The 14,518-nt window shown below is 42.8% G+C and overlaps 1 pseudogene; it reads left to right on the forward strand.

Moving 5' to 3' along the window:
- Positions 1-6,876: 6,876 nt before the first annotated feature.
- Positions 6,877-14,518, forward strand: part of LOC109269555 (40S ribosomal protein S5-like) — a 47,658-nt pseudogene continuing 40,016 nt past the window's right edge.

A 14,518-nucleotide genomic window follows, 5' to 3' on the forward strand; every position in this document is an offset into this window, starting at 1 on the left:
TTGCAATATCTCTAGCTCAATTCAAAGGAGAAAGTTATTTGTTTTATTTCATGAAAATTTATAAATCCCATTGCCCATGAAAATACCTTTCCCAATCCAATTCTATTTAAGCCCCGTGCAGTCCTAGTATCCTTATCCTAACAGCACCTTTGCTTGCTGCTAGCATGGGAGATTGAGGAATAATCTAGAAATGTGTCTTGAACCTTCATTGCAGAGGCTGTTGTTCCCAAAGGCCTTATCTGACAATGTCACTTTTTTGTTTGAGCTCTTGGATGGGACCATCCTTGGAAGCCTCTCTCCTTCCGGATCAGACTGGTCATCATAGCACCGGGGATGCTGGGTTGGGTCCAAATATGACCCATCATCTAGCATCAATAGGTGAGGGGACCACAGGATCCCATAGATGAAACATAGCAAATAACCAGATTTGTGCTACCAAGCAGCAGCTACGAAAGGCAATTTTAAAATCTCCTATCAGAAAAGGGTGTTGTCTCAATGGATAATGGATTCTTTCTGAGAAACAAAATAGGAGATGGAAGTAAAGGTTTACGACAAATGCTGATTTTTACTTCCAAACTGGCTTCACGATATTGCTCCAAAATCTTGGGTTCCCACTCTTTCCCCCTCTCCAATAAAATCCCCTCCTGCTTCTTTCCCAGGGCTGCAATGATGGACTGAGCAATGGTGTTGAAAGCGCTGGGTAGACTATCGAATCCTGAACGTGCCACAGGTTGTCACCATTCTGAGCCACTGGGATAGGTGCTCTGAGGGGCAAGCAGATGAAAATCTCATGAGCCCCAACACTCTTGAGCGCACAGCCCAGGGAGAACTATTCATAGACTCCCCAGTAAGAGAGTCCACTGAGGGCTGGGCAAGAGGAAGTGTAGTGAGCGAAACAAGCACACGTTTAGGAACGCCCTTTGCTCTTAAAAGAACGTCAAGGCCAAATGGGGCAATTACAGAGAAAGGGTTACAATTGCCCAAGAAATCTTCAAGGAAAATAATTCCTTGTCCTCTGAGGGGACCTTCCAGTGCACCCTCAGGAAAGCATCCTTAAACCCGCATAGACCTAATGAGGTAGGCCAGTTATCAAACACACAAAAAACTCCGCTCTTATTTCTGAGAGAGCTCTCTAACCCACACGCCTTCTTTGAGTTCAAATCAAGAAATTAAATATTCTTTTTTTTTTTTTTTTTTTTTGCACCAGCCTGTGTTCCTGTCTTTAATTTACAGAGCCAGGGACAGAAAAGGGAAGACAGGGGCATGCTAATGAGGTTATTTCTCTTGTTGACATTTGCCTACTAGTATTTCTTTTCAAAAGAAGGATATGAACTAGAAACACAGCTCATTGTTCTAAACACCTTGAGAGTAAGATGACTTAGTAGAAATATAGTAGGAGGGAAAAAAAGGCTGGAGAAAAAAAACACGAAGTTTCATCCCATGTACCTCTCGCGGTACAAATGTTTTCCCCTCTGTCATTTGCTATCAATTTTTTTTTTTTTTTACATTGCTTGCTACATGAAAATGTGTTACCATAAAAAATACTCTCCAAAAGAGTTTTCAGTGGGGAATTGGACCATACATGTGTGGCCACTTGGATTCTAAATTGAGGACACTGATGTGTGAAGGTTTATTCCTGGCGTCTTGTAATGAACAAGAACCAAAAAAGACAAGGACGTAGGAAGGTTTTATCCAAGCTCATTGGAAGTTTTCACAGGGTCTCAGTCTCATGTTGTAACTTCAGCGGAACTAAACGGGAGAGCCAGAAGACACAGTGAATTCAGCCACATGCCCTGTCCTTTCTCCCTCCCCTGTTCCTTTCTCTGGAGATAGAAACTATTTTTTTCTTAAGCCCTTGTCATGATTGCAGCTTCCTGAAGGCTGTCTCTGTCTATCCCCCTGCTACCCTTTGAGCACAAGAGAGATACCATAGCTACTACTCTGTCAGTCCAAATTCGAGAAATCAAAGTCCTCCAAATAAGCAAACAGCGAAAGCTACCGATTTAAATTCTACCTACAGGAGCCGTTTATTTCGTCCACTTTTCCCCCATGTGTTTATTTTGTTGTTCTAGACATCTGTGGGGGATCACATTTGTCCTGGGAATTTCAAGTTGGCCTTCTGCTGCCTGAATGTCGCATTCCTGTGCATTCCACGAGGGCCGATGGATACAAAGTCACAACAAAATGGAAACTATTACCTTGAGCCAAGCTAGCCCTTGGGAAGTCCTTAACTTGAAAGTTTTCATTCCGCCCAAATGTTCAGTCAAGGACAAAGTGCTGAGAAGATGGCCTTCTAGAAAGCATGACTTGGAGGAGACAGGCTGCACTGTGTGCTGAAGTCAGCGAACTCAGGCTGGAAACCAGTCACACTTGGTAGTGAGAGTCCGTTGAACGCACCTCTTCCGATTCTCCTCTGCCGTGGATCCTGGATCGCAGCTTAAAATTTGCCGCGGGGGAGTATTTACATCCCTGAAATCAGCAAACGCTACAAATCTGAGGGCAATGTTTTTCTGTTTCGTTTTGTCCCAGAGAGGCAGTTAATAAACTTTTTTCTAGCACAGCACTAACTGCAGGCCTGTGAAAGGTCAATGTTTCAAAGAGCCCGTCTGGATCTGAAATGCCTTAAGAGGAAGGCCTCTCATTTCTGCGATTTCTCAAGGAAGTGCCAGCAAGAAATGAAAATCTGTCTCTGTGACTTTTTCTTTCAGTGCTTTAAAATAACCCACACCAGGGGCACCCGAGTGGCTCAGTCGGTTGAGCGTCCTAGTTCAGCTCAGGTCATGATCTCACAGCTCGTGGGTTCGACCTCCGCATCGGGCTCTGTGCGGACAGCTCAGAGCCTGGAGCCTGCTTTGGATTCTGTGTCTCCCTCTCTCCCTGCCCCTAACCCATTTGCATTCTATCTCTGCCTCTCTCAAAAATAAATAAACATTAGAAATATTCTTTTTTAAATAACCCACCCCGGAGCTCCGGCCAGTGACTTCCTGCCCTCCCCTTGTGTTGTGCATGACTTGAAAGTCCTTCCATTGCTCAGGCCACGCAGTTTTTACACCTGTATTGTGTTATATAAGCCAGCCTGTCTAGTTCTGGGACCATCCTGTAAATATGTCAGCTTAGATTTTCCTTTTCTTCTGCTTCACCCTCAGGCGGTAACTTTCATTCCCTTCCAAACAAATCCTTCCTGCAGTGGTTTGCTCCCCTGCCTCCACTTTCTCATGTTCCATCACTTTTCACTGCCCGCCACCCGCCTGCTGTGCCCTCAGCTCAAGAGCTCCAGTGCCGGTCAGCAATGTAGGCTCCTGGCTGCTACACACCCCTTCTCTCTCCCTCTGAGCATGTGCCCCTGTCAGCAGAGCCGTGTCCCTAAAACGCCTCCCTCGGCTGCCACAGCTACTCCAGATCATGGGACTCAGGCTTCATCTCTGACTAATCTTCTGTCTCTTCTTGGTGGGATTGTTCTCCTCCTACAGGCAGGGCTTTTGAGGAGTCTGAGGTGGGTACAAGCCATTGGGTCCACACAGGGCTTGGAACCCTTTTTACAGCCATCGCTATTTTATTGTGTTGTTACATATGTAAATATGGCATTTCCTCTAGTAGAATAGACAGGCCTTAAGAGCCAAGAGGGGGCCTTATTGATTACCTGGATTCTTTACAGATGCTTTTTAGGTGAGAAGTGTTAGGCAGAAAATGGACTTCCATAGCTGGACCTCCCCAATGTCCTAAGTTATCTGATATAAACACAGGAAGGACAGTTGTTCTCAAGCAAGGGTGATTGGTCCCTTACACATTTGGTAAAGTCTGGAGGGTTTTTTTGTTTTTGTTTTTGTTTTTTTCATTTTCACAGCAGTGAGGGCATGCTACTCGCTACAGGTGGTTAGACAACATGCATCCAGCTAAATGTTCTATAGTGCATAGTACGATTCCCACAAAAAGGAATCATCAGACCCAAAATTTCAATAGTGCTGAGGTTGAGAACCCCTGACTTATAGTGTGACCATCCTAATGCTGTTCACCAGCTAATGGGGGTAAGAGTTGGGTTGTGGGTCTGGTCACACTTGCTTAACCACCCAATAACTGAGTGTCATAAGGGTTGCTGCACCCATCTGCTTATCCGAACCTGGCAACAGGATGGCCCCCTCCTGGCTTTCCACAAGGTCTTTGTTCTGACCCTCAGTCGCCACTGAATACACAGCAGAGCCCCTCACTTTCAATCCTTGGATGTATCTCTAACACGCAATAAACAAGCCATAGCATCAGGATGATCTGTGTGTGAGTCTCAGCAACCTGCATCGCTCACAGGCACATCACATATTCAAAAACTTACACTTGACAATCACGAGTTCGGGGAAAGTGTAAGTTAGTGGCTAGAAGCTCAGAGACCCAAGGTCAGAGGACAGTTATGCTCATGATAACTTGAGTGTTGAGTCTTTGCTAATCTTCCGTTTTCTAGTCTGTAAAATGAGGACATAAGTGAGACACCCCTCATGGAGTTGTGACAACTATCCGATGATGCAACCACAGTGTTGAGAAAAACGCCCCGCAGCTAGTAACCACTTAGCAAATAGGCGGTGTCAGTAAAACAACATTAGATTCTTTATGGGTAGGAAAAAAAGAGAAGCCGGGTGTTTCTGAATATTAGGGGGATTATGGATTATCATCAAATTAATAACCTACTTTCTATAAGTAACTCCTCCGATCTTTATTGTGTTGAATTGAAGTGAACTGATTTCAGTAAGATGCACGTGTATCCCATCGTTTGTTACCGAGCAACAATTCAAATAGAATAGAATGTTTGAAAGGAATAATTCATGGAGCTTGCAAACAGTGAGGAAAGCTGGGGGGGGGGGGGTGAAGAATACAGTACATAGAATACAAGATGCATTGCCGTGAGCCAAGTCTTGAATATCTTCTATTTTTCTACATTAGTTTGTGCCTCAAGGGTCCAAAGCGTCTTGCTAATCTGATGACTCTCCACAACATCCTGGTATTATCATTCCAATTTTTTTTTTCAACCTGAGTAAACTGAACTGCAGAAAAATTGAGTGATTTGCTCAAGGTCACACAGAAGAGAAGCCCAGAATAGAACTGCATCTGCTGGTTTCCCGTTCAGCCAGGACCCTTCCCAATACACCTTACTTGAAGCAGTCTGGTGAGAGTGGCTAATGGCTTTTCTATTCTTAAACCACCAGCACCTTTTTTTTTTTTTTTTCCTGAGTAATACTCTTGGCAAACTTGTTTATTTCTAGAGTGAGAGATATTTCTGAAAATAGAGCCTCTGGGCAAAGTTGATTGTCATTCTAAAAAGAATAGTCAGTCTCAAAGCAGCAAATTAATTTGTTAAAAATGTGGGTTTGGGGACTGTAATCAAAGAGGAAGATCCTATACCAATGTCAAGAATCTGGAAAGATGGAGAAATTGAATGAAAGATATTGACTATCAAAGGAAGAGTTTTGCAAAGGCTCGAAAACGTGGATTCAGAGTAATAGCAGGCGTTTAGCAATGAGCTTGAGTTCTTGCCAAGAAATGTGGTGCACCTTGGCACCTTTCCCTGACCTCACAATCCTGCAGGCAACTCATTTCCTCCAGCCAAATCGATGGCTTTCTAATAGCTGAGCGTCCCGCTCTGAATCACTTGCAAACCACTAAGATATACTTTCACTGTTTATTTTCTAACTTGAGACGGAGAAGAGCAAGGTCAGTTGATTCTTTCAATGATTGCTCTTAAAATAAAAACTCTCACTGCCATCTTTTGGACTTTTGAAAACCAATGCCCAATAACACAGCCATTTTAGCCAATTCAGTTGTTCATGACCATAGTTTTCCATAACTTTATTATCTCCGTCTATAGCATATGTATTTAATGCACTGGCATTATTAATGACATGTGCTTTTACATTTGTCAAGGATGGTGCCTTGTGCCTACTGTGTACTCAGCTAACATTGGAAACAAAAAAAAATATACAAAGATAATAAATGATTCCATTTAATTAAGGCTTATTTTTCATGTGAGATAGAGCCCTCCTATTAGAAGAATAAGTGTATATTGATCATATGATGATGTGGAGAAAAGGCTTACTGGTGGGAAAGGTGCATGTCCAGGAGCTAAAGAAAATAAAATTGAATGGGTGTGTCAATTAGGCAGAGAACATAGGCTTCATGTCGGGTGGGCATAATAGTGTGGACAGTATGAGCCAAAGAGTGGAGGGATTCCAACCACAAGATGAAAGCTCTAGAATGAATAAGTTCTAGGAGGCAATACATTTGCTACCTGCATTCCACTTGGTAACCAACATGCTCATAAGAAGCTGCATCAACGTCACTACTACCACCATCATCATCACCACCATCACCATCATCATCATCACCATCACCACCATCATCACCATCATCATCACCATCACCATCATCACCATCACCGTCACCACCATCATCATCACCACCGTCATCACCATCATCACCATCATCATCATCACCATCACCACCATCATCACCATCATCATCACCATCACCATCATCACCATCACCATCATCATCATCATTGTCATCCTCTCTTATGACTACAGGTCAAAGAAAGAAATTCATCAAAGTCTGGAAGCCAGAATATAAATATTAATATAAATATTATTGTTAATCATTACTGTTAGAATACTCAGGTTCTTTTAGTGTTTATCTGAAGCTACTTTACATTTTTACACTAACTGAAACAAGATTGCTTAGTTTCTCAGGACTGGAAGAATTATAAAGCATATGGCAGAGAATTCACTTTTGTTGGTCCATATCCAGATTTTTGTACTCATGCTGTACCTTATTTGAATATAATGAATCAACAGACAGAGGCTAGAGGCTAGATTAGATTGCTGACTGACTGTCAAGGCAATGGAGAAGTATGTGGTGAAACCAGCTTATATCTCTCTTGTAATTATGTCGTCTTTACCTTCATTCTGTTTGAAATGAAAGATGCTTCTTCTAGATGCTCGCCCCTTTGGAAAAGTGGCCTGAAAAATACAACATATTTCTTCCTCAAACTCCAAATTCTATTTCAGATGTTAGATGCTAGTTGCTAAGGGAACCATTACAGGGCAATTATCATTAAAACAGTCTGAAACTAGATACCTGAAGGAGGGGATTGTTCTCTGGTCTTTTAAGTGCAATGGTTGGGCAAACCCTTTCTCCCATTAGTAAAGCCCGTTCACGGACAGACTACTTTTCCTTTTCACTCACTTCCTGGGAAAAGAGTGAAAGAAATTGTATTAAATCCTTGGAGAAGAGAAGACTCATATATGGATGAATGTTGAAATCAGATTGAACCCAGACTCATGATAGCTGTGCTATAAGGAAATTGTATTTAAACTTGGGAAACGACTTTTTTTCTTCTACCTTTTTTATAAATAGGAGTACAAATTGCATACAATAAAATGCAGATTTTATGTACATTTTGATGAGTTTTGACCAACGTATACCTTTGTTCAAAGGCCACCCCCCAAATGATACAGAACATTTTCATCTTTCCACAAAGTACCCGCCTTATACCACATTCCAGGCATTTCTTCTCCCTGGACACAACTATGCTGGTACCAGTCACCATAATTTAGTGTCTCCTATCCTGGAACTTCATATGAATGGAATAACATTATACTTAATCTTATTTTCTGCCTCTATTGCCCAAATGTAAGGTTTATAAGATTAATCCATGGTATTCTATTTACCAATAGTCCTTTCCTTTTTATGGCTGAGTTGTATTCCACTGAATGAATAAAGCTGTTATGAGTGTTCTTTTAGATATCTGTCTGTGGGCAGGTATTTTCATTCCAACTTTAGTGTTGCTAGTCACAGATTTGACTTACTAACTCTATATAGAAGAAGCCACCGTGGGAGTAGATTGTTCTGAATAGAAGGGCCTTTTATGCAGTTTTAGCTCTTTGGTCATCTCAGCCCAGGGTTGTGGACCCACTGTCTACCACCATCACCCATCCCCAACCTTCAATACCCATTGAAAATATTCTCAAATTCCGTATGTCTTGAATATCACAGCCAAACAGTCTAATAAAGTCAAGACCCCTTCCACATTCCCATTCTCACTTAAATAATTGGGATTTCCTTCTAACATGTCAACACCTTGTAGCTCGAGAGGAGACGCACAGTAGCTATGCCTCTGTTTAGATTGAAAAGCAGCCTGGGGTGCGTGGGTGACTCAGTCGGTTAAGTGTCTGACTCTTGGTTTCAGTTCAGGTCATCGTCTCATTGTTCCTGAGAGCGAGCCCCCATCTGGCTCGCTTGGGGTTCTCTCTCTGTTCCTCTCACTCTCAAAATAAGTAAATAAACATTAAAAAACCCAGCAGTCTAACATTTTCAGAGTAATTGCTTCAGAAACTCACCTGACCAACCCACAAGCCCCCTCGGGTAGTGACTTTGAATGCATGCGTTACCACTTTGCATGAATTTTGCATGCATAGTGAAAAATAAGTCAGGTTTCACAATGCACTTTCTTTTTTAATATATTAAATATAATGTGTTGTCAAATTGATTTCCATACAACACCCAGTGCTCATCCCAACAAGTGCCTTCCTCAATGCCCATCATCCACTTTCCCGTCTTCTCCACCCCCATCAGCCCTCAGTTTGTTCTCCGTATTTAAGAGTCTCTTATGGTTTGCCTCTTTCCCTGTCTGTAACTTTAACTTTTATTTCCCTTCCCCTCCTCCCTGGTCTTCTGTTAAGTTTCTCAGAATCCACATATGAGTGAAAACAAATGATATCTGTCTTTCTTTGCCTGACTTATTTCACTTAGCATCACACTCTCCAGTTCTATCCACGTTGCTACAAATGGCCAGATTTCACTCTCTCATTGCCAAGTAGTATTCCATTGTGTATATAAACCACAATTTCTTTACCCATTCATCAGCTGATGGACATTGAGGCTCTTTCCATAATTTGGCTATTGTTGAAAGCACTGCTATAAACATTGGGGTACAAGTGCCCCTATGCATCAGCACTCCTGTATCCCTTGGGTAAATTCCTAGCAGTGCTATTCCTGGGTCATAGGGTAGATCTATTTTTAATTTTTTGAGGCACCTCCACACTGTTTTCCAGAGTGGCTGCACCAGTTTGCGTTCCCACCTACAGTGCAAGAGGGTTCCCGTTTCTCCACATCCTCGCCAGCACCTATAGTCTCCTGATTTGTTCATTTTAGCCACTCTGACCAGCGTGAGGTGGTATCTCAGTGTGGTCTTGATTTTTATTTCCCTGATGAGGAGTGACGTTGAACATCTTTTCATGAACAATGCACTTTCTAGGAGGACTTTTAGTGCCTCCTACGTTTTCTGAGCTATAGGAAAGGATATGTTAATAAGACCATATTTAAAATTCACCCCAGTGGTGCTTCAACATCCTTTCTGAGAAAGATGTACTGAGATGTTTGCTATAATCCATGCTAAGACCTTTCTAACACTTTAAGGACTGTGTTACAGCGGAGAATGCTTTATTAGAAAACGGTGGTCTGGCTGTGGGATCCCTGGAGCGTTTGCTTTAGCCCACGGGGTAGTGAGCCTGTTATCCGTGCTTTGATTCTGGCACACACAGGTTATGCCTGAAGCTCTCACACATTTCCAATGCTTCTAAGAGGTGACACATCTCTAGGTGATTTAATCCCGTCAACTGATTCTTTGTTTTTTCTTTTGGAGATGAGCTGATGTGCAGGGGACACCATTTAAACACGAGTGCTTCCAACTCCTGATTTTTAGGGGGGAGGGGCGGTTTCTTCTCAAGGTTATATGATTTCCCAACCGCTTTCTTTTGGACTCTGTTAGCCAAATAGGCATTAAATACCATGCCCATTTTACAGATGGTAAGAATGGAGCAGGTTAAGTGGCTTTTGCCCGTAGGGGCATGTGTATGGTGTGCCTGGAACCATTGTGATCCCCAGCCACGCCTTCAAGGTGACCGAGTGGGAGATGGTGCAACCTGCATCACAGAGACCCCCGACATCAAACCCCTGGGGAAGTGGAGCACCAGTGACGTTCAGATGAGTGCCGTTTCCTTGAAGGATTACATTGCGGTGAAGCAGAATGTGCCAAGTACTTGTCCCGCAGCACAGGGCACTATGCGGCCAAATGCTTCTGAAAAGCCTGGCGCCCTGCTGTGGAGAGCCTCACCAACTCGATGACGTTGCACGGCCATAACAACGGCGAGCAGCTCATGACCATGCCCATTGCCAAGTGTACCTTGGAGATGACCTATCTGCTCACCGGTGAGAAACCACACATCACCCCCCTCTGACCGCACAGGTCCTGGTGCATGTGATTATTCACAGGTTCTGGGAGGACTCAACCCGAACTGGGCGAACCAGAACAGTGAAGCATCAGGTGTCCCCACTACGCCGTGGGAATCAGGCCGTCTGACTGCTGTGCACAGGGGCCCGTGGGGCCGCCCTCTGGAACATCAAGACCATTGCTGAGTATCCAGCAGATGAGCTCATCAGTCAAGCCCAGGGTTCTTCCAATTCCTATGCTATCAAGAAGCACGAGCTGGCAAGTGTACTCAGGTCCAACCATTGGTCCCCTGGCTGTGGCCCCAATAAACCTAACTGCCCACCCCAGTCTGGGTGGAAGCAAAACCTCGTCTCTGTTCTGAGAGAAATCCCTGAAGTAATTGTAATTTTTTGTAAATGAAAGACAAGTGGATACTTACTGTAGGGGAGGGGCTTGGCAAGGTAGCCCCTCCAAATCCCCCTAAATGTACCCAGCTAGCACTGAAGGATGGGGGAGAGTCAGTAAATCTGCACACGAATGAAGAAACCTGAGAGGAAAAGGATCTAGATTCTGAATGCTTTCTCTTTCAGGGGCCAGTATTTGAGAGCGTGCCTGGTGAATCAGGATGGTGGGAACTGAAGGTCGTGAGGCACGAAGAACACCAAAGAGGAAAACGTTATGGCGGAAGAAGGGGTTCACCAACAAATCTGAAAACACCCAAAAACTTAACTCACAAAATCCACTAGGAAAAAATGCAAATCATGTACATAGTTTTAATGTTCTAGTTACTACCTTTAAAAAAATTAAAGGACAGGCACCTGGGTGTCTCAGTCAGTTAAGCAAAAAACTTCAGGCCAGGTCATGATAGCATCTGACTTTGGCTCAGGTCATGATCTCGTGGTTCATGAGTTCCAGTCCCGTGTCGGGCTCTGTGCTAACAACTCAGAGCCTGGAGCTGCTTCAGATTCTGTGTCTCCCTTCTCTGCCCCTCCCTTCTTGCTCTCTTTCTCTCAAACAAACATTTAAAAAAGTAAAAAGAAACCTACATAATTTTAACCCATTTTTTTATTTATTTAACCTAATATATCCAAAATATTATCGTCTTAAGAAATAATTAATATAAAAATAATGAGATACTTTATACCCTTTTTTCATGTATTAAATCTTGAAATCAAGGGTATATTTTCTACTTATGGCGCACCTCAATTGGGACAAGTCACATTTCAAGTGCTCTTGCTTTTATTTTTTTATATTAAACATAATTTATTGTCAAATTGGTTTCCATACAACACCCAGTGCTCATCCCAACAGGTGTCCTCCTCAATGCCCGTCACCCACCCTCCCACCCTCCCACCCCCCCATCGACCCTCAGATTGTTCTCAGTATTTAAGAGTCTCTTATGGTTTGCCTCCTTCCCCCTCTGTAACTTTTTTTCCCCCTTACCCTCCCCCATGGTCTTCTGTTAAGTTTCTCAGGATCCACATAGGAGTGAAAACAGATAGGATCTGTCTTTCTCTGCCTGACTTATTTCACTTTCAAGCGCTCTTGCTTTTAAGTAGCTTCCATGTTGGATGGTGCGAGGCTTGATGTTCATGGGAGAAAGACAAGAAATGCCCTCTTAGCAGTCACTCTCCCAAGAATTCTGAGCAAGAGTGTGAGCTACAGCTGTAACCATAAGGTGTGATGAGCTATATCTCAGGACACAGAGGGTAGTGAGGATGACACCGGGGGGCAGCAATATAACCACAACCCCACACTGTGGGCCACAAGTGGACTGAGCATTTTGCTTTACCCACTCCCTATTGTTTGGAAAAAGAGTCAATCCCAAAATTCCTGGCCAGTTGGTGTAAGGAGAAGAACCCAAGAGAGAATTTGGTCTTATGTCAAGTTGAAGCAAAGGAGACTTCAGCCAAGAGTCTAAAAATAGAAATATAATGTCCTCTGTTTTGGAAGTCTGTGACATGGGTCAGACCAGTAACAATTATTTAGTTGTGCATCAGCCTTCCCACCCCACGCCAATATGGCACAAGGGCCTTGAGGGGCGGAATTAGGATATTCCCTTTTATAATAGTTGCTGAAATTTCTGTGGCACCACAGTTGTGGTAAACTGGATAAGCGTGGTCTTCTTCAACCTCTTCCCAGCACCTAGAATAGGACTCGCCATGGAGTCATATGCATTAAAAAGTCGTTGAAAGACTGACCAGAGAAACCTGAGCTCCTTTCCTTTCTGCTTGCAGCTCCCTCCTTCCAAAATGGACATAACCAGAAGGTTCACACTGCTTGTGTCTCAAGTAACTTTTTTTTGAAGTTTATTTGTTTGAGAGTGACAGAGACAGCACGAGTGGGGGGAGGGGGTAGAGAGGAAGGGAGAGAAAGAGAATCCCAAACAGACTCCACGCTGTCAGTACAGAACCCGATGTGGGGCTCGAACTCACCAAGTTGTGCATGACCTGAATTGAAACCAAGAGTCGCATGCCTAACTGACTTAGCTGCCCAGGCACCCCTCAGGTAAATTTCTGTAGGCCCTTACTATCCTTACCTACCTACATAAGTCAATGGGAAGAAAAAACTATAAGAAAAATTATTGGAATAAAAGATGTTACATTTGCATGATGTTTTAGATCATATAGAATGTTCTCGTATGCAAATCTCATTTAAGCCTTCACATTTTACATGTTCAGAGAAGGTAAGACCCTCGGTTCACTCAAGTGACTAACAAATCATTCAGCTGGAAACTGATCTTACAACACCTGACTCCAAATCCAACTAATTTTAGTCTTCCTTTCCCTGCATTATGGCTGCCTTCAAATGCAGGACCACCTTGTACTGATAATAAAATGCTCTGCACAAATTCATGATATTTTTACCATGTTGTTATCAGGAGTACTCAGTTAGCCCTAAGAAAATATTATTATATGAAACTGCCTTTGACCTATCTTTACATATATTAAATACAACTATTGACCCACCAGAAAACCCAGAGTGGCTCTAAATAAAGATTTTCATTTTCCAGGTTATACCATGATAGTTTGTCTTCCAGAATAAAATGACTTCTTTGGAAGCAGGGGAGAATTGATTTCTTAAATCTGACCCAGACGTCAGATTGGTGTGCTTTATTGTAGGAGTCTAACTGAATGTTTTCTTAGCAGGATCTCCTGTTACTGGAACAAGGAGATTTTGCACAATTTATTCATCGAAGCAATGGGGGAAAACAGGCCAGACCACACAGCTGGCTTAGAAAACAATGTAAATGCCTTTTTGTTCAGTAAACAATTGAAGAGGGAAAATAATTTCCTCCCAAGCCAACTGAAAGTGGGAAAGGACAAACATTTGCTTTTGCCAAATTCAGTCTGAATTATTTATCACCTGCTACAGAACAGGGTATGTGAATAATATTGTAAGAAGCAGTAAAGTTATGACACCTTCTCAAGAAATAGTTTGTAAGTATTTTGTAAATAGTTTGTGAATTGTCAATAAATTACCAGGTATCAGTCCATGTAAGGAGTGGGTCATGGGCAGTTGTGGCCATCATTATACTCTCCTCGGTTCTACATCTTGGCCGAAAAAAATCTTAACACTTCTCAACACGCTGTTGAGAAATGAGTGGACTTGAAGCCCAGAGACCTGGCTTCATTCTGTAGCTGCATTGTCTTCCTCGAGTCACCGAAAATTTCTGAGCTTCCTCTCTCCTGTTGTTAAGCACGCTAAAAATATCTACTTTGTAGGGTTGTGCTGAGAATTAAGTGAGCTAATAGGAGTGAAATGTCCTTGTGCAATACCTGATCCATAATATTAACACCCACAGATCAGTGATCTGTAGGGGGAACATACACTCAGAAATATAATTTTCCTGATTTAAATATGGCTGCAAAACTGGTGTTGCCTGTCTACTAAGCTGATAGTCATGCCTGCTCCTACAGTGAACTTGAGATGATTAAAGACTAATGCATCACTCATTCGTGTATTCTTTCACTGCATCATCATTTTAAAAAAAAGTTAATTTATTATCTACTGTGTGTGTGGCACCATACCAGACCCAAGGCAGACAACATATCTATTCCCCATAGACTACAACCTATAGCCTACTATTGATGGGGAATGGCAGGTGGTAAATGTCGTTATACAGGAAGGGCCTTGGCTCCCTAATGTGAGACTGATGGTTTCAATGTCAACCGTGCACAGCAAAAGAGGTTCTCAAAAGGGTGTTTAAGACACCCAACTCATTATTCCAGCTTGCAGTCACAGGGTACCAGGCTGAGATACAGAGAAACA

The sequence above is a fragment of the Panthera pardus genome, unplaced genomic scaffold (assembly GCF_024362965.1).
Source record: "Panthera pardus isolate Hobbes unplaced genomic scaffold, ASM2436296v1 HiC_scaffold_13, whole genome shotgun sequence".
NCBI lineage: Eukaryota > Metazoa > Chordata > Mammalia > Carnivora > Felidae > Panthera > Panthera pardus.